The sequence below is a fragment of the Pseudophryne corroboree genome, chromosome 1, assembly GCF_028390025.1.
Source record: "Pseudophryne corroboree isolate aPseCor3 chromosome 1, aPseCor3.hap2, whole genome shotgun sequence".
NCBI classification, from domain to species: domain Eukaryota; kingdom Metazoa; phylum Chordata; class Amphibia; order Anura; family Myobatrachidae; genus Pseudophryne; species Pseudophryne corroboree.
This window is the reverse complement of record NC_086444.1, coordinates 159,883,598-159,904,550: the sequence shown is the minus strand read 5'-3', so window position 1 is coordinate 159,904,550 and position 20,953 is coordinate 159,883,598. Positions and strand designations below refer to the sequence as shown.

The 20,953-nt window shown below is 46.5% G+C and overlaps 1 protein-coding gene and 2 pseudogenes across 1 annotated transcript in view; all 3 read right to left on the bottom strand.

Annotated features, from left to right (window-relative positions):
- The window catches only part of LOC134889019 (uncharacterized), a 391,009-nt gene that overhangs the window by 86,753 nt on the left and 283,303 nt on the right, over positions 1-20,953 (bottom strand). The gene's annotated exons all lie outside the window — the stretch shown is intronic.
- Positions 18,175-18,294, bottom strand: LOC134942310 (5S ribosomal RNA; annotated as a pseudogene).
- On the bottom strand, positions 18,524-18,643 carry LOC134939657 (5S ribosomal RNA; annotated as a pseudogene).

The window sequence follows — 20,953 nt, the reverse complement described above, 5'->3', positions numbered from 1 at the left end:
TGCTCTGCTTCTGGACTTTTCTCTTAATTTGTGATTGTCTGCACCTGTGTTCAACAGCTTAATGGATGAGAATGGTTTCACCACAAGTGATGGCAATCATAAATTAAGAGGGAAGTCCAGGAGCAGAGCATTGGGGGTCATTCTGAGTTGTTCGCTCGTTGCCGATTTTCGCTATATTGCAATTAGTCGCTTACTGCGCATGCGCAAGGTTCGCAGAGCGCATGCGCTTAGTTATTTTACACAAAAGTTAGGTATTTTACTCACGGCATAACGAGGATTTTTCATCGTTCTGGTGATCGTACTGTGATTGACAGGAAGTGGGTGTTTCTGGGCGGAAACTGGACGTTTTCTGGGCGTGTGCGAAAAAACGCTGGCGTTTCTGGGAAAAACGCGGGAGTGTCTGGGCGAACGCTGGGTGTGTTTGTGACGTCAAACCAGGAACGAAACTGACTGAACTGATCGCAATGGCTGAGTAAGTCTGGAGCTACTCAGAAACTGCTAAGAAATTTCTATTCGCAATTCTGCTAATCTTTCGTTCGCAATTCTGCTAAGATACACTCCCAGAGGGCGGCGGCTTAGCGTGTGCAATGCTGCTAAAACAGCTAGCGAGCGAACAACTCAGAATGAGGGCCATTGTGTTCCTCCTGGAGAGGGTCATGTTGGGAGGTATGCAGTATACTCTTATTTATACCACAATAGTTCAATCACATGTTTTACAATTTGAAGAATTAAACAAGCAAAGAACACCATGTGCCTAAAAATAGGGTTAATTTACTAAAGTGCAGGGTTTTTAGAAGTGGAGATGTTGCCCATAGCAACCAAACAGAATATATTATCTCCTAGAAGGTGCTAGATAAATGATAAATAGATTCTGATTGTTTGCTATGGGCAACATCTCAACTTCTAAAAACTCGCACTTTAGTAAATATACCACTAAGCAGTCCAACAAAATGTATTTTTGTCCTTTAAGCCACAGTGCCCAGTGTCAGTAATGAGGGTAGAGGAGTGGGACTGGTTTTATGGAGTACTTGGGGCTAAACATTTTCCAAACTGTATATAAGGAACATGTATTAAATTACATTAACTAAAAAGTGACCTGTAACCAAAACAGACAATACAGTAGGTGTGGGAATAGAAAATACTCACTAATACCATTTTCACACAGAATAGTGTTAAAATCCAACTTTTACCCAGCACTCCGGTCCCAGCCTTATCCCCTTTTCACACAGAAAAGCAAATTACCGGGTGAAGCAGTTCTACCCGTTAACTTGCTGATCAACCTGGGTATTTCTCCTGTGTGAAAGGCTCAACCGGGTTTACAGTTGCCGGGTCTTTGACCTTGGTAAAAAGCAGGGTCGAAGTCCCGGGAATTTCAACCCAGATTGATCCTTTCACACACAAAAAGGACCCATGTTGATCCACAAATTACTGGGTAAAAGTGCTTTACCAGGTAAATTGGTTTTCTCGATGAAAGGAGTATTACAGGGGCTACATACTGAGGTTAGTGGAAATCTAGGTCACTAACAAGGGAAAGGCCATAATAGAGATGGTATGTTGTATTCCAGGTCTCTCTTATTAAATAGAATGTGTAACTCCTGCATAGCAGCTGTCAAACATTTCCAATGGCATACCTGGTTTAGCCTGGCATTACAGACCAAGCTAGTCAAGCTAATCACCAACAACATACCACATGTAACTTGGCCACCTTAGAAATCAGTTGGAGGAGGGTAATTCAGAGATGCGCTTCAAACCATCTAGCCAAGACAAACAATGTGTGGCCAAAGGTTTTAAGTAAGAGAGCTAAAAGCTATGTGACATGTACTAGTATAATTATCTAGATCAGTGGTTCTCAACTCCAGCTTTGATGTACCCCCACTAGGTCATGTTTTCTGAATTTCTATCTGTGGAAGCAGGTGGGATAATTGCTGACTCGCAAAAACGAGATTTATGGTAAGTACTTACCTTTGTTAAATCTCTTTCTGCGAGGTACACTGGGCTCCACAAGGATAGACATTGGGATGTAGAGTAGGATCTTGATCTGAAGCACCAACAGGCTCAAAAGCTTTGACCTTCTTCCCAAGATGCATAGCGCCGCCTCCTATATCACCCCGCCACCATGCACAGGAGCTCAGTTATGTTAACCAGCCCAATGCAGTAGCAAGGAAAAGAGACGACAACTGCAAGTTGCCACAAACACCACACTCTCCCGACATGAGAAAGTGTCAGCGGCTATATCCACACCAACCCAAAGAAGCTAAGTGCGTCAGGGTGGGCGCCTTGTGGAGCCCAGTGTACCTTGCAGAAAGAGATTTAACAAAGGTAAGTTCTTACCATAAATCTCGTTTTCTGCTGCGGGGTACACTGGGCTCCACAAGGATAGACATTGGGGATGTCCCAAAGCAGTTCCTTATGGGAGGGGATGCACTGTAGCGGGCACAAGAACCCCGCGTCAAAAGGAAGCATCCTGGGAAGTGGCAATATCGAAGGCATAGAACCTTATAAACATGGTCCGAGGACCACGTTGCCGCCTTGCACAATTGTTCAAGGGTCGCACCACGGCGGGCCGCCCAAGAAGGTCCTACAGACCGAGTAGAATTAGCCGTAATGTGAGCAGGAGCTGATAGACCAGCCTTCACATAAGCATGTGCAATCACCATTCTAATCCATCTGGCCAAAGTTTGCTCGTGAGCAGGCCAGCCACGTTTGTGAAAACCAAACAGAACAAAGAGAGAATCAGATTTCCTAATAGAAGCAATTCTCTTCACATAGATACGGAGAGCCCGTACCACATCCAAAGACCGCTCTTTGGAAGACAAGTCAGGAGAGACCAGGGCCGGAACCATAATCTCCTGGTTAAGGTGGAACGAAGATACCACCTTAGGCTAATATCCGGGACGAGTTCGAAGAACCGCCCGGTCACGGTGAAAAATCAGATATGGGGAACTACAGGACAAGGCACCCAAATCCGACACCTTTCTAGCGGAGGCAATAGCCAACAAAAACACCACCTTAATGGAAAGCCACTTAAGGTCAGCTAAGCCAAGAGGTTCAAATGGGGTCTCTGAAACCACACCGACAAGGCAGAAATATGAACCTTGAGGGAAGCCAGACGCAGGCCTACATCTAGGCCCTGCTGCAGAAAAGCCAAAAGTTTGGCCGTACTAAACTTGGAAGCGTCATAATTGTTAGGTGCGCACCAAACAAAGTAAGAATGCCAGACCCTATGGTAAATCCGAGCAGAAGCCGGTTTCCAGGCCCGCAACATAGTTTGAATGACCGCCTCAGAAACCCCTTTAGTCCTCAAGACGGAAACTTCAAGAGCCACTCCGTCAAAGACAGCCGGGCCAGGTCCTGGTAGACACAGGGACCCTGAACGAGGAGGTCTGGGCGTTGTGGAAGTAGAATTGGACGCAGAGCCCCGAAGGTCTGAGAACCAGTGCCGTCTGGGCCACGCTGGAGCTATGAGAAGCAGGATTCCTCCTTCCTGCTTGAACTTCCGAATTACCCTGGGCAGGAGTGACACTGGAGGGAACACATACGGCAGCCGAAACTTCTACGGCACCGCCAGCGCATCCACGAATGCTGCTTGAGGATCCCTTGTTCTTGCTCCGAAGACCGGAACCTTGTGATTGTGTCGAGACGCCATCAGATCCACGTCTAGAAGGACCCACCTTTCCACTAGGAGTTGAAACACTTCTGGATGGAGGCCCTACTCTCCGGCGTGTAAATCCTGACGACTGCGAAAGTCCGCTTCCCAATTCAGGACTCCCGGAATGAATATAGCCGATATGGACGGTTCTGAATGAAATGCTGGGCCAGGTTCAATGAGTTAAAGACCGCCCGCAATTCCAGAATGTTGATCGGGAGGAGAGACTCCTCCTTGGTCCACCAACCCTGAAGGGAGTGTTGCTCCAACACTGTGCCCCAACCCCTTAGAGTGGCATCTGTCATCAACAGGACCCAGTCGGATATCCAGAAGGGACGGCCCTTGCACAATCGTTGGTCCTGGAGCCACCAGTACAGCGACAGACGGACCTCCGGAGTCAATGAGATCATGTGAGACCTGATCCGGTGAGGCAGATCTTCCCACTTGGCCAGAATCAGCCTCTGGAGGGGGCGAGAATGGAATTGAGCATACTCCATCATGTTGAATGCTGACACCATGAGGCCCAGAACCTGCATCGCCGAATGGATCGACACTTGCGGACGAGAGAGGAAGCAACGAATCCTGTCCTGAAGCTTCAGGACTTTCTCCTGAGACAAGAACAACCGCTGGTTGTGAGTGTCCAATAGCGCTCCCAGGTGCACAACGCTCTGAGCAGGGACCAGGGAGGATTTCTTCCAGTTAAGGAGCCACCTGTGGGCTTGCAGAAACCGAACAGTCAGATCTAGGTGATGTAGGAGAATTTCTGGGGAATTTGCCAGTATCAACAAGTCGTCCAGATACGGTAGGATCCTGACCCATTGACGGCGGAGTACCACCGTCATCACCGCCATAACTTTGGTGAAGACTCGCGGAGCCATTGTTAAACCAAAAGGTAATGCCCGAAACTGGTAATGGAGGTTGCCAACCGCAAACCTCAGGTAATGCTGATGCGACACTGCTATAGGAATATGCAGGTAAGCATCCTGTATATCCAGGGAGACCATATAATCCCCAGCTTCCAAGGCCAGAACGATAGAGCGAAGGGTTTCCATACGGAACTTGGAGACTCTCACAAACTTGTTCAATGCCTTGAGGTTGAGAATGGGCTGTGAGGACCCATTCGGTTTCGGGACTAGAAACAGCGGAGAATAGTACCCCCGGCCCCTCTGAGCAAGAGGCACCTGTACTACCACTCCTGTGTCCAGAAGAGTCTGTACCACCGAATGTAGAGTCTTTGTCTTCACCTGATTCGAAGGGACGTCTGTCAGGAAAAATTGACGAGGGGAACGGTTTTTGAAGGCTATGGCGTAACCTCGAGTGACGACTTCCCGTACCCAGGCATCTGAAGTGGTCTTCAACCATTCCTGTGTATACCCTAGAAGCCGGCCCCCCACCCTGGGGTCCCCCATGGGGAGGCCCGCCCCATCATGTGGCAGGCTTATCGGTCTTGGAAGCTGGCTGATGGGCAGCCCAGGCTCTTTTGGACTTCGGCTTACCAGGTTTGGAAGTGCGGGCCTGTTTGTGGTATGCCTGACCTTTTGCTTTACCTGAAGGACGAAATGGATGAAAGGAAGGAAATACTTTTAGCCTTCGGCACATAAGGAGCGGTACTTGGAAGACAGGCAGTTTTGGCAGTAGCCAAATCAGCCACTGTCTTATTTAAGTCCTCCCCAAACAGAATATCTCCCTTAAAAGGGAGTACCTCCCGGGTTTTTCTAGAATCCAGATCCACAGACCAGGATCTCAGCCACCATATCCGGCGAGCCAGGACTGACGTAGTAGAAGCCTTGGCTGCCAGAACACCGGCATCAGAAGCCGCCTCTTTAATATAGGGGGTAATTCCAAGTTGATCGCAGCAGGATTTTTGATAGCAATTGGGCAAAACCATGTGCACTGCAGGGGAGGCAGATATAACATGTGCAGAAAGAGTTAGATTTGGGTGGGTTATTTTATTTCTGTGCAGGGTAAATACTGGCTGCTTTATTTTTACACTGCAAATTAGACTGCAGATTGAACACACCCCACCCAAATCTAACTCTCTCTGCACATGTTATATCTGCCTCCCCTGCAGTGCACATGGTTTTGCCCAATTGCTAACAAAATCCTGCTGCGATCAACTTGGAATTACCCCCATAGTGAGAAGCTTTGACAATATATAACAAGCATTGTCTAGCATGGTCAGAAGAGAGTTAAGCTTCCAACTCTTGGGCCCATGCTTCAATAGCTTCTGCAGCCCATGTCGCTGCCATAGTGGGCCCTGCGCAGCACCCGTGAGGGTGTAAATCGCTTTCAGACAACCCTCCACACGTTTATCCGTAGGGTCTTTTAGAGATGTGACGGTAGTGACCGGTGGAGCTGAGAAAAAACACTACCCTTGCCACATGCGAGTACACAGGAGGAGGTGTCTCCCAATTTTTAGACAGCTCTTGCGTGAGGTGATAGCGAGCAAGCAGCTTCTTGTGAGGCACGAACTTCTTACCTGGATTTTTCCCAGGATTCCTGACGTATATCAACCAGGTGATCAGAGTGAGGTAAAACTTGTTTAACCACCTTCTGACGCTTGAATCTATCTGGTTTCTTAGGAGGAACGGATGGCTGGGGATCATCCGTAATCTGTAGAATCAACTTAATAGCCTCCAATAGATCAGGAACATCCACTTGTAAACTACTATCCCCATCAGTATTATCAGTGTCAGAATCTGTGGGGTCAGTGTAAACGCCATCTTCATCAGACAAGGTGTCAGTGACAGCAGTGGATTGTGAGGAAGTAATGGCCCGCTTAGAGGACTCCTTGGTCTTAGGCGGGCGAGGGTTAGACTTTTTAGTAGTCAGGGACTGGTTCAATTATTGTAACTGAGTGAACAATCTGCCGCAGGGACCATATACGGTTGGACCGGCATAGGAGGTCCCATTGGGGGGGTTAGTTTTAGTAACTAGCGTATTCAGTAGCGTAGAGACGGTAGCCCACGGCGGGTCATTCTGGACCCCCGTTGCTATAGTCCCACTTGGGGGCCAGGAACCCCCAGAACCGGAGCCCTCAGCTGCTTTAATTTCCTCAAAAGTATCTGTGGCCTCAGCACCACTACCAGTGTGTTCAGCCCCAGAACCGTTACCCTCATAAGCAGACATGTTTTAACTTGCAGTATAAGGTAACATAGTACAATTTGTCAGCAGCACAATACCTGACCCAAACCCCTTCACAGTGTTGTCAGCACAAACTGGGATTCAGGAGAGATATGGTGACTAAAATCACAGAGAAAAATACAATTTAAGTATATCTTGTGAATATCCTATATCATTTATTACAAACCTGACGCACCTAGCCCCCTCAGGTTATAGAATATAGGGATAGCAAGCTGAGTGAGAGACACGAAATGGAGGTCACACAGCAAGCCAATGCACACACATATAGTCACAGTTGTACAATGCAGAAGTTATGACAAGCAATAATACTGCACTGGACTAGCTTATATATAGCTATGTAATCAATAGATATAACACTGCACAGTAAAGACTGGATGTATATCACAGGGTACTTGTACCAGATAGCCCTGACTAAATGCACTTTTTCTTAACTAACACTGTCTAAACGACATGTAGAATACTTAAGTGTCTTGTAAAGGCACAGCGCTGACTATCAGGCGGCTTTACAAAGGAGGATTCCAAGCAGTCCCAGGAACAGTGTAGCTGGGGAAATGGCGCCCAAACACTGACTGGGAGTGAGGAAGAGATAGAGATATGCAGCTCCAGGGTGGGAACATTTACTGTAAATGGCACCCTGGGGCCGGGAAGGGGCTACAGGTCTAAGCCTTATCCCCTCTGCTGGATTAACCACCAGGTACTGCGGGCCAATATAACTAGGTTTATGAGAGAAAACCTGATCTGTACCCTTGCCCTGGTGGCCTAGTGGGATCGCCTGTATGCCACAGTGTCCACCGCCAGCGCGCGCTGCCCGCCTCCCACCGGCCGCGCCGGATTGCGATAAAGCGCGGGTTCCACGAGTGGGACCCACTTACCTCCTCCCGAAGTGCAGCCACACGATCCCGTAGAGCCCAGCCGTGTGTGACTGACTTGGAAGAAAACCGGAGCCTCCTGCTGTAGGTACCCGACAACCAGGGCGCGGGATTGTACAGTGCCGATGGAGGAGAGATGGAGCTGCAGCAGGTGATGTCTACTGACATCTAACACAATCTGTGCCTCTGCTGCAGCCCTTGTAGTCTTCTTTTTTCCTCAGAAAAAGCTTTTTCTAGAGCTGCTGAGCAGCCCTTCCTGTTACATGCTTGCACTGCAAGCACCAACTACAAAACTGAGCTCCTGTGCACGGAGGCGGGGTGATATAGGAGGCGGCGCTATGCATCTTGGGAAGAAGGTCAAAGCTTTTGAGCCTGTTGGTGCTTCGGATCAAGATCCTACTCTACGCCCCAATGTCTATCCTTGTGGAGCCCAGTGTACCCCGCAGCAGAAATAGATTAACTCACCTGTGCATGATTAAAGAAACCTACAAAACATGACAAGTTGGGGGTAACCGAGGACTGGCGTTGAGAACCACTGATCTAGATAAAAACAACCAGACTTCCAGGCAGTCCAACTAAATATTAATTCTAAATACTTCATTAGAAAAACAAATATCTGTCTTTGGCACAGGTTACAGGTTTTAATTATCAAAGCCATAAATCCACTTAAGATAATTCTCTACTTCTTAACTTTTTTAATTTCACATTTGCACAATGACACAATTAGGAATGCAAACCAAAGGAGATAAACCATCACTAGGAAAGATATGTCCTATTTATGCATACACAGTTGTATGAGGTTACCCTAGGGCAGTGGTTCACAAACTTTCTTGAATCACGACACCCTAGAGTATTAGCATTTCTTCACAGCACCCCTAAAGATATGTTTTTTTATTGATACATTTGGAAAAATTATTAAATTAAGTAAATTGTGCATACCTGTCATACATAGGTTCAGTTATGTGGTGGTGTACAGTCAGGGCCGGTTCTTGCGCCCCGTGCGACATTAGGAGGCGTGGCTTCATACAGGGGACGTGGTCAGTTATGCCCCCTGTACTGTAGTAGGATGTGCGGTGCGCGATGACGTCATCGCGCACCGCACAGCAAAGGTCCTCTCCACAAAGGAAAACTAGACGCTAAGCGTCTAGTTCCCTTCGTGGAGAGGACCTTTGCTGTGCGGTGCGCGATGACGTCAACGCGCACCGCACATCATTACAGTAAAGGTCCTCTCCACAAAGGGAAACTAGACGCATAGCGTCTAGTTTCCCTTCACAACGGGCAGCCGACGAAGGGAAACTAGACGCGTAGCGTCTAGTTTCCCCTGACAGCGGGCAGCGGAGGCGAAGGCACAGCAGCAGCGGATCTTGCCAAGGTGCGGCGCCCTCCGGAAGGCGGCGCCCCGGGCAAAAGTCCTGCTTGCCCGTGGCAAGATCCGCTACTGTGTACAGTTGTGTTTCTGTCTGGCCACATATTTTATGATTGCCAGCCACCAGCACTGGTTTTGTCTATCATTTTGACCATAAATAATTTTGGAGCAGATGTATTAAGCCTGGAGAAGGCATAAGGAAGTGGTAAACTAGTGATATGTGCAAGGTGATAAACAAACCAGCCAATCAGCTTCTAACTGTTAATTTACATATTGGACCTGATTGGCTGGTGTGTTTATCACCTTGCACATGTCATTGGTTTATCACTTCTTTATGCCGTCTCCAGGCTTAATACATCTGCCACTTGATTTGGTCCTTGACCGATGCACACACACATATATACATACATATTACACCCAGTACACACAGCACCATAATACATTACATTATACACACAGCCACAGCCGTAGCTAGACATTTTGGTAAAAATAGGATTTTACTTACCGGTAAATCTATTTCTCGTAGTCCGTAGAGGATGCTGGGGACTCCGTAAGGACCATGGGGAATAGACGGGCTCCGCAGGAGATAGGGCACTTTAAGAAAGCTTTGGATTCTGGGTGTGCACTGGCTCCTCCCTCTACGTCCCTCCTCCAGACCTCTGTTAGAGAAACTGTGCCCAGAGGATATGAACAGTACGAGGAAAGGATTTATGTAACCTAAGGGCGAGATTCATACCAGCCACACCAATCACACCGTATAACTTGTGATAAACTACCCAGTTAACAGTATGAACAAGTAACATAGCCTCGGTTCAAGACCGACCAACTATAACAAAACCCTTATGTAAGCAATAACTATATGCAAGTCATGCAGAAGAAGTCCACACTTGGGACGGGCGCCCAGCATCCTCTACGGACTACGAGAAATAGATTTACCGGTAAGTAAAATCCTATTTTCTCTAACGTCCTAGAGGATGCTGGGGACTCCGTAAGGACCATGGGGATTATACCAAAGCTCCCAAACGGGCGGGAGAGTGCGGATGACTCTGCAGCACCGATTGAGCAAACAGGAGGTCCTCCTCAGCCAGGGTATCAAACTTATAGAACTTTGCAAAGGTGTTTGACCCCAACCAAGTAGCAGCTCGGCACAGCTGTAGTGCCGAGACCCCTCGGGCAGCCGCCCAAGAAGAGCCCACCTTCCTAGTGGAATGGGCCTTAACCGATTTAGGCAATGGCAATCCTGCCGTAGAATGCGCCTGCTGAATTGTGTTACAGATCCAGCGAGCAATTGTCTGCTTTGAAGCAGGAGCGCCAACCTTGTTGGCCGCATACAGAACAAACAGAGCTTCAGTCTTCCTGATCCTAGCTGTTCTGGTCACGTAAATCTTCAAAGCCCAGACCACATCCTGGGACTCGGAGTCCTCCAAGTCCCGTGTAGCCACAGGCACGACAATAGGTTGGTTCATATGAAAGGATGAGACCACCTTGGGCAGAAATTGAGGACGAGTCCTCAACTCCGCCCTATCCACGTGAAAAATCAGGTATGGGCTTTTATATGATAAAGCCGCTAATTCCGAAACACGCCTTGCAGAAGCTAAGGCCAACAACATGACCACTTTCCAAGTGAGGTATTTCAACTCCACTGTTTTGAGTGGTTCAAACCAAGGTGACTTGAGGAAACTTAATACCACGTTAAGATCCCAAGGCGCCACCGGAGGTACAAAGGGAGGCTGAATATGCAGCACTCCCTTCACAAAAGTCTGTACTTCAGGAAGAGAAGCCAATTCTCTCTGAAAGAAAATGGATAAGGCCGAAATTTGGACCTTTATGGACCCTAATTTTAGGCCCAAATTCACTCCCGTTTGAAGGAAGTGAAGCAGACGGCCCAAATGGAACTCCTCCGTAGGAGCAGCTCTGGCCTCACACCAAGAAACATATTTCCGCCATATACGGTGATAATGTTTCGATGTCACATCCTTCCTAGCCTTGACCAGGGTAGGAATGACCTCCTCCGGAATCCCTTTTTCAGCTAGGATCCGGCGTTCAACCGCCATGCCGTCAAACGCAGCCGCGGTAAGTCTTGGAACAGACAGGGCCCCTGCTGCAGCAGGTCCTGCCTTAGAGGAAGAGGCCACGGATCTTCTGTGAGCAACTCTTGCAGATCCGGATACCAAGTCCTCCTTGGCCAATCTGGAACAATGAGAATTGTTCTGACCCTTCTTAGTCTTATTAATCTCAACAACTTGGGTATGAGAGGCAGAGGAGGAAACACATAGACCGATCTGAACACCCATGGTGTCACCAGAGTGTCTACCGCTACCGCCTGAGGGTCTCTTGACCTGGCGCAATACCTCTTTAGCTTTTTGTTGAGACTGGACGCCATCATGTCTATTTGAGGCAGTCCCCACCGATCCACGATCTGTGTGAAGACTTCTTGATGAAGTCCCCACTCTCCCAAATGCAGGTCGTGCCTGCTGAGGAAGTCCGCCTCCCAGTTGTCCACCCCCGGGATGAACACTGCTGATAGTGCGCTTACATGGCCTTCCGCCCAGCGCAGAATCCTGGTCGCCTCTGCCATGGCCACTCTGCTCCTTGTGCCGCCTTGGCGGTTTACATGAGCCATTGCCGTGATATTGTCCGACTGAATCAGAACCGGTTTGTTCTGAAGTCACTCCTCCGCCTGGCGTAGGGCATTGTAAATGGCCCTTAACTCCAGGAGATTGATGTGGAGACAAGTATCTAGGCTTGACCAGAGACCTTGGAAATTTCTTCCCAGTGCGACAGCCCCCCAACCTCGGAGGCTCGCGTCCGTGGTCACCAGGATCCAGTCCTGAATGCCGAACCTGCGACCCTCTAGGAGGTGAGCACTGTGCAGCCACCACAGGAGAGATACCCTGGCCCTGGGAGACAGGGTGATCCGTTTCTGCATATGTAGATGGGACCCGGACTATTTGTCCAATAGGTCCCATTGGAAAGTCCTCGTATGGAACCTGCCGAAGGGGATGGCCTCATATGAAGCCACCATCTTCCCCAGAAACTTTGTGCAATGATGCACCGAAACCTTTTTTGGCTTTAAAAGGTTCCTGACCAGGGCTATGAGCTGCTGAGCCTTCTCCACCGGAAGAAAAACTCTTTTTTGGTCTGTGTCTAGAATCAGGCCCAAAAAGGTCAGACGTGTTGCAGGTACTAGCTGGGATTTCGGTAAATTGAGAATCCAGCCGTGCATCTGCAACGTCTTCACAGACAGAGACACCCTGTCCAGCAACTTCTCCTGAGATCTCGCCTTTATAAGGAGATCGTCCAAGTACGGGATAATTGTGACTCCCTGCTTGCGCAGGAGTACCATCATTTCCGCCATTACCTTGGTGAAAATTCTCGGGGCCGTGGAAAGACCAAACGGCAACGTCTGAAATTGGTAGTGACAATCCTGTACTGCAAATCTCAGAAACGCCTGGTGAGGGGGGAAAATCGGAACATGAAGATACGCATCCTTTATGTCCAGGGACACCATCTAATCCCCTCCCTCCAGGCTGGCGATGACCATTCTGAGCGATTCCATTTTGAACTTGAACCTCTTCGAGTACAGGTTCAGGGATTTTAGATTTAGAATGGGTCTGACCGAACCGTCCGGTTTCGATACCACAAACAGGGATGAATAATAACCCTCTCCTTGCTGGAGATGAGGAACCTTGATTATCACCTGTTGAATGTACTGTACAATTTGTGAAGTGCCGCTAACACTAGCTCCCTCTCTGACGGGGATTTGAAAAACCGGCGAGGAGGCATGTCTTCGAATTCCAGTCTGTATCTCTGGGAAACAATCTCTATTGCCCAGGGATCCACTTGTGATTGAACCCAGACGTGGCTGAAAAGACAAAGACGTGCCCCCACTTGATCTGACCCCCCCCCCGGAAAGCCCCAGCGTCATGCTGTGGACTTTGCGGAAGTAGGGGAGGACTTCTGCTCCTGGGAACTAGCTGAGTGCTGCTTTTTTCCCTTGCCTTTACCTCTGGCAACGAAGGACGATCCTCGTACCTTCTTGTTTTTATTGGAACGAAAGGACTGCATTTGATAATGTGGTACCTTCTTAGAATGCTGCGGGGGAACATAAGGTAAAAAGTTCGATTTACCGGCCGTAGCAGTAGAGACTAGGTCCGAGAGGCCTTCTCCAAACAACTCCTCCCCCTTGTAAGGCAATGACTCCATATGCCGCTTTGAGTCGGCATCTCCCGTCCACTGTCGGGTCCACAAGAGCCGCCTAGCAGAAATAGACATAGCGTTTATTCTAGAGCTTAGTAAACAAATGTCTCTCTGAGCATCCCTCATATATAAGGCAGCATCTCTGATATGCTCCATGGTCATTAGAATGGTATCCCTATCTAAGGTGTCCATCTCCGTAGATAAGGAGTCTGCCCATGCCACGACAGCACTACAAACCCAGGCCGACGCCATGGCCGGCCTAACTATAGCTCCTGAATGTGTGTAAATGTGCTTCATGGTAATTTCCTGCTTGCGATCAGCAGGATCCTTGAGGGAAGCAGTATCCAGAGAAGGCAGTGCCACCTTCTTGGATAAGCGTGTCAGCGCCTTGTCTACTTTAGGCGCAGATTCCCATCGTATCCGATCCTTCTGTGGAAAAGGATACGCTATGAGAATCCATTTGGGAACATGGAGTCTCCTATCCGGAGATTCCCAAGCCTTTTCGCATAATTCGCTTAGCTCAAATGAGGACGGAAACGTGACCTCAGGCTTTTTCCCTTTATACATGTGAACCCTCGTGTCAGGGACAGGGGGTTCCTCCGTGATATGCAAAACCTCTTTTATGGCAATAATCATGTACCTAATACCTTTTGCCACCTTCGGCTGTAATTTTGCATCCTCATAGTCGACACTAGAGTCAGTATCTGTGTCGGTATCTGTGTCAGCGACCTAGGATATGGGGCGCTTTTGAGACCCTGAAGGTCCTGGCACCACAGGGACAGGCACGGACTGGCTACCTGACTGATCCTTAGCTTCAGCCTTGTCTAATCTTTTATGCAGGAGATTTACATTTGCATTCAAGACATTCAGCATATCCACCCAGTCCGGTGTCGGCGTTGCCGACGGCGACCTGACATTCAAGCACTCCCCCTCCACATTAAGCGAGCCTTCCTCATCAAACATGTCGACACACGTACCGACACACTGCACACACCCAGGGAAACTTTTTCTGAAGACAGTATCCCCTGAAAGGCCCTTTGGAGAGACAGAGAGAGAGTATGCCAGCACACACCCCAGTGCAACAACCTGGAGACCAACACAGAATGCTTTTCCCCAGCAGCGCTATATTATACTTTATTCCGCCAATTATGTCCCCCCCCCCCTCTCTTTTTAAACTCCCTTCACCGTGTGTAAGCAGGGGAGAGTCCGGGGAGCTTCCTCTCAGCGTTCTATGGAGAGAGAAATGGCGCTGGTGAGTGCTGAGGGAGAAGCCCCGCTCCCTCGGCGGCGGGCTTCTGTCCCGCTCAAAATCGTGTAAAATGGCGGGGGCTCAATTATATACATGTACAGTGCCCAGCTGTACATGTATATACCTATTTGCCATCTAAGAGGTGTTATTATTGCTGCCCAGGGCGCCCCCCCCCCTGCGCCCTGCACCCATACAGTGACCGGAGTGTGTGAGGTGATGTGGAGCAATGACGCACAGCTGCAGTGCTGTGCGTTACCGCTGTGAAGCTGAAGGCTTCTGCCGCCTGAGACGTCTTCTTGCTTCTGTTCTTCTGGCTCTGTGAGGAGAACGGCGGCGTGGCTCCGGGGGTGGACGCCAAGGACGAACCTGTGTTCACCCCCTCTGAAGCTAATGGTGTCCAGTAGCCGAGGAAGCAGATCCTATCAGTTAAGTAGGTTTGCCCCTCTCTCCTCAGTCCCTCGATGCAGGGAGCCTGTTGCCAGCAGTGCTCCCTGTGAAAAAGTAAAAATCCAAACAAAAATGCTTTCTGTAGCAAAGAACTCAAGAAAACTCCCTGCAGTGCGCCCTTCATCCTCTGGGCACAGTGTAAAACTGAGGTCTGGAGGAGGGACATAGAGGGAGGAGCCAGTGCACACCCAGAATCCAAAGCTTTCTTAAAGTGCCCTATGTCCTGCGGAGCGCGTCTATTCCCCATGGTCCTTACGGAGTCCCCAGCATCCTCTAGGACGTTACAGAAATAGGGACATGTAAAATTGGGACATAAAAGGCGTGCATAAAAAATATAGAGGCGTGGTTTCATGGGAAAGGAGCATGACCACGTAATTCACATTATATTACCCTGCACAGTAGTGTACATTTGTCACATTACACCACACAGTAGTACCCCTTATACACATTATGACAGACAGCCCCTTATATACATTACGACAGGTAGCCTCTTACACACATTACCCCAGGTAGGCTCTTACACACATTACGCCAGGTAGCCTCTTACACACATTACCCCAGGTAGCCTCTTACACACATTACACCAGGTAGCCTCTTACACACATTACCCCAGGTAGCCTACGCCAGGTAGCCTCTTACACATATTATCCCAGGTAGCCTCTTACACATATTACCCCAGGTAGCCTACACAAGGTAGCCTCTTACACAAATTACGCCAGGTAGCCTCTTACACATTATGCCAGGTAGCCTCTTACACACATTACCCCAGGTAGCCTACGTCAGGTAGCCTCTTACACTCATTACGCCAGGTAGCCTACCCAGGTAGCCTCTTACATTACCCCAGGTAGCCTCTTACACACATTACCCCAGGTAGCCTCTTACACACATTACGCCAGGTAGCCTCTTACACACATTACCCCAGGCAGAGTCCCTTATACACATTAAGGCCAGGTAGAGCCCCTTACACACATATCGCCAGACAGAGCCCCTTACACACATTACTCCAGGTAGAGCCCCTATACCTGAGAGGAAAGAATGTGTGTGTGTGTGTGTGTGTGTGTGTGTGTGTGTGTGTGTGTGTGTGTGTGTGTGTGTGTGTGTGTGTGTGTGTGTAAAAAAAAGGGGGCAGACTAGATGGGCCAAGTGGTTCTTATCTGCCGTCAAATTCTATGTTTCTATGTCTCTATATATATACAATATATATATATATATATATATATATATATGTGTGTATCACTTACACCATGATAGACAGCAGCGCTTCAGCAAGACCCGCATCTCCACATCTCACCCGCCTCTGCGAGCAGCTCTGGGATGCACTGCTCCACGTACCCCCATATTACACACAGTAGCACATTACATTACATTTTACACAGCCCTCCCCCCATATTACACACAATAGCAACAATGGCAAATTACACTTTACATCCCCCATATTACATACAGTAGCACACTACACTTTACCCCCCCATATTACACACAGTAGCACATTACATTACATACCCCATATTACACACAGTAGCACATTACATTACACCCCCATATTACACACAGTAACACATTACATTACATTTTAGACTGCCCCTCCATGTTACACACAGTAGCACATTACATCTTACACCCCCCTCATATTACACACAGTAGCACATTACAAAACACCCCCCATATTACACCCAGTAGCACATTACATTACACACAGCCCACCATCTTATCACCCAGTAGCACATTACATTGACCTCCCCATATTACACACAGTAGCATATTACAATACCCTCCTCATATTACACAGAGTAGCACATTGCATTACATCCCCCATATTACACACAGTAGCATATTACATTACAACCCCCCATATTACACAAAGTAGCACATTACATTACACACATCCCCCATCTTACACCCAGTAGCACATTACATTATACCCCCTCCATATTACACACAGTATCACATTACATTACACCCCCCCCCATATTACACACAGTACCATATTACATTACCCCCCCCCCCCCCCCATATTACACCATTACATTACAACCCCCCTGGGTCATGACGTGCTTTCGGGTCATGTGCCTCCCTGTACACTACAGGTGGCTGATGTGCTCATTATTCACACCCTGCTGCAGTTCAGACTGCCTGACTCTGACAGTCTGCACAGGACACAGTCTACCTCTCCTGTGCAGGCCCCGCCCCCCACATTTCTGGAATCGCGCATGCGCAGTCTGGATTTACGGGGATAAAGAGTTGAAAACCGGGAGGGCTGACAAGGTTTGCAGGGCAGCGGGAGGCTCATGTAACAATCGGGAGCCTCCCGCTGAATGCGGGAGGGTAGGCAAGCCTGATGTTTTGTTATTTACATTTTTAGCTTTTGGATATTGTTATGTTCTTTCTCTTGTGGGATTAATTTGGGATTAATGTACATGAACTTTTTGGGGGGATTGTTTAGAGGTGTAAATACATTTGTTTTTGTGCTTAAAACACACATGTCCTATCCATACTATTCAGTGTCACAAACAATTGTATGCATATATTCATATAAAGTTTTGCATATCACTGCATATCGACTACTTACACCTGAGATGTGTATTTGTCATTGTTATGTTATTTACGCATCTGCAGATTTACTTTTTATATTACATATTTGATATTGTTGCTATTAGAGAGAAGGGTGTTTTGGGAACCGCACAAGTCTGTAATTATAATGATCAGTAGCCTCTGAATAAACTGAATTATCCCGAATTGCTTCTAGATATAGCAACAAGGGGTATGGATAGTTAATCCTAGTCCCAATTAATCGTTGCTTTCAGTGGTGCTCCCAAGAGTCAATTTTAAGCAGACAGAAAAAACCAAAACAAAGAAGTGTTGGAAAGTAGACTCTTTTTTGGGAGCACTCTAATTCAGAGGGTGGAAATATGATTTATCAATACTGGTAAAATCATTTTTATTAGGTTATTCATTAAAAAATTTTGGAGTATCTGCGTGAAAAATTATAAGCTTAGCGAAAATATAGAACACATTACACATGGTACGTGATATCCATATCACAATGTATCAATTGCCGGAAATTAATGGCTGTGGTTACAAAGTTCATTAATCATTACACATTCGAACTCATGTGATATATGACCATCATTTGTTCAGCAAGTATCCATCATTGATTACAATAAATGCCGAGAATTAAATCATAGGTCATATGAAAGTCAGGTACCCAATAGTATATATGTATAGATGGGTGACACTGTATCGGGGAGTCAATTTCTTGCAGTACCAGGGTGTTCAGAGGTGGTCTCCCATCCTAGTACTAACCCGGCCTTTCACTGCTTAGCTTCCAAGGTCAGAAGAGATTAGGCATCTCCAGTGATGTATGACCGCAAATATTGTACTCTCCCTTTAGGATCACCAAAATGCGTGCAGCCACTTGGTTGGATTACCCTCTAGCTAGGCAGTCACAATTATGATATAGACATATTTGACAGCCTATTTTGTAACGGAAAAGTTACCAAGTATCCACAATTTAGGCTTGCCTTTTCACTGATGCGAACCGATTTTTTAAGATTCCAAATGCCCAATATTTTGGGTGTGGATGACACTATAGGGGAGTCAATTTGTTGCAGTACCTGGGTGTTCAAAAGTGGTCACCCATCCTTTTACTAACCCGGCCTTTCACTGCTTAGCTTCCAAGGTCAGAAGAGATTGGGCATTTCCAGTGAGGTATGACCGCAAATATTGTACTCACCCTCCTGAATCATCCAAATTTATAAGTAGTGATTGCCAAGGGTAGCAAATTATATATACATGTGGTACAATAAAGGATTAAGTAAGATAATATGTAGCCACCAGGCTTAATCACCGTGTAACATATCAACCACGAAAAACAATATACTCATGAGTGAGGGCCTGTTATGTGGGTAAAATTCCTGAACACCACACAATGTCCACAATTAGGACTTGCCTATCACTCCTGAAAATACCCAAAGAGCACCAGAACGGCCGGACAAAGATTAGTAACCATATAAGTGCAGGATAGAATTATGCTGCACAGAAATAAATTTTCTAAATAGTCAATTTATAGTACACCCTTAAGCACTAAACCAGACAATAGATTAGAGGTGCCTGATGCTTGTAACCTCTAATAAATACCTGCATATATTGTGAAAAAGCAGGCTAGAAAAAGGTGCTTGTAGATGATTTGCACATATGTTGATTTGCTTGAGCCTATTAAATTTAAAATTAAGAGCATTTGCTGAGATTTGCCATTGTTGAATTTCAACAGAAAAAACACATTCAGTGCTTCCTATAAAATTGATATCAGCTTGCTGTTAATGTTTGTAGCCATGTGGGTATTGCTTGAGCCTAATAAGTTCAAACTTCAGAGCATTTGCTGAGATTAGCCATTATTGAATTTCCAAAGAAAAAACAGTCAGTGATACCTATAGAAATGATATCAGCTTGCAAATAGTGTTTATAACCAATGTGGATTAGTCCCAATTGTATACCTTGATGCTGAGGAAAAAATCCTTGTGGTATTATTAATATGGACAGTTTATCCTGTATTGCAAAACCACAATACCTGGCGCTGTGATTGATTACAGATAGATGCAGCGATCCCAAAAGGGTTTTTGGTTTTAACCCTTAATGCAAAAGACTATAAAAAAACGAAAAAACTGGGACTGCGCAAATCAATCTGATGTGGATATTTATTTTTACATAAAATTACTTTCTACACATATACACATACATATTTAGATACCGGCCAGCATCACATAAAAAATACTACATAAAATATAATTAGTATAATACTAAAATATTTTTTATATATATATTTCCACTCTAAATCAAATGGCTGATATAATCTCCATTCATACACTTTTAAGAGCTTCTTTAGAGACCTCTCCGACAAATTTGGCAATATCACTAAGATGAATATAGTCAGAATTTAAAATGTCCAGTACCCTTTGGTCAATTTCACATCACCATGTGGGATTCTTTTTCCTTAAGGTGTTAATATTTCATCCAAGTACACGTAATTTTATTTCCTTGGTCCCCAACGAGACTTGATTAATCACTTAGGCTTACTTTGTGCATAGTAAAACTTCTGCTGATTAACTGTGCAGATCATGCGTGATTAGATACTTTTTGTATTGCAACTTTGTAACATTCTTTCAAGATATGATACATTGCCTGTATAGTGTCCTGAACGCCACCCCTCCCGGCTAGTGATAGCCTTATCTGGAGCCTCCGGGTTCTTTCTACGGCGTCTCCTCCCCCGACAGCAGTGGGGTTTCTTATGCCTGTGGCCGGCCGGCCCGCTGATAAATGAACTGTTGATTCCTGTATAGGGAATACTGACGACAGACGCGTTTCTCCGCCTTTGATTACCTCGGCGGCTTCCTCAGTGTCGGATATTTTTACCATCAGTTTCTCTCAGGTTTAAATACCCGTCCACGCTAATTGCGCATGCGTATTACTATTGCGGATCAAGACTCGTTTCCATTTTTAGCTTCCAATATATACCAGCCTTTCTTTCTCATAATTCAGGTCTCAATTATATTTCATGTGTATGCTATATATACTCTGTGATATTGCCTATATTATACTTGGAGCATATATTCAATTCATAAAATATATATAAAAAATTAATAAACATATTCCAACAAACATTTTTATCCTAGTCTTATCATTGGTATCGCTCGATAATAATTAAACTACACATTATCCCCCCTCTAATCCAACAACCCTTTCTTCTCCAGGAACAGGTAATACTATCTATATGTATTTAAAGGATTTGTTTTTTCCAATGGGAGCAAAAAAAGAAAGAAACATTCTTTTATAATTCACATTTTATACTCATCATATATGTCTCTCTCTCTATAAACCTACAAAGAGACAACCACGAGAACTATAACCACTTACATACAACACCATCGTATTTATATCCCGTTTAGTTCCACCGTATCATTAAGACCCGATGGTACTAATGTATCCAATCTATATATCCAGTAGGCCTCGCGTCTCCGAAGTCTACTGAATCGATC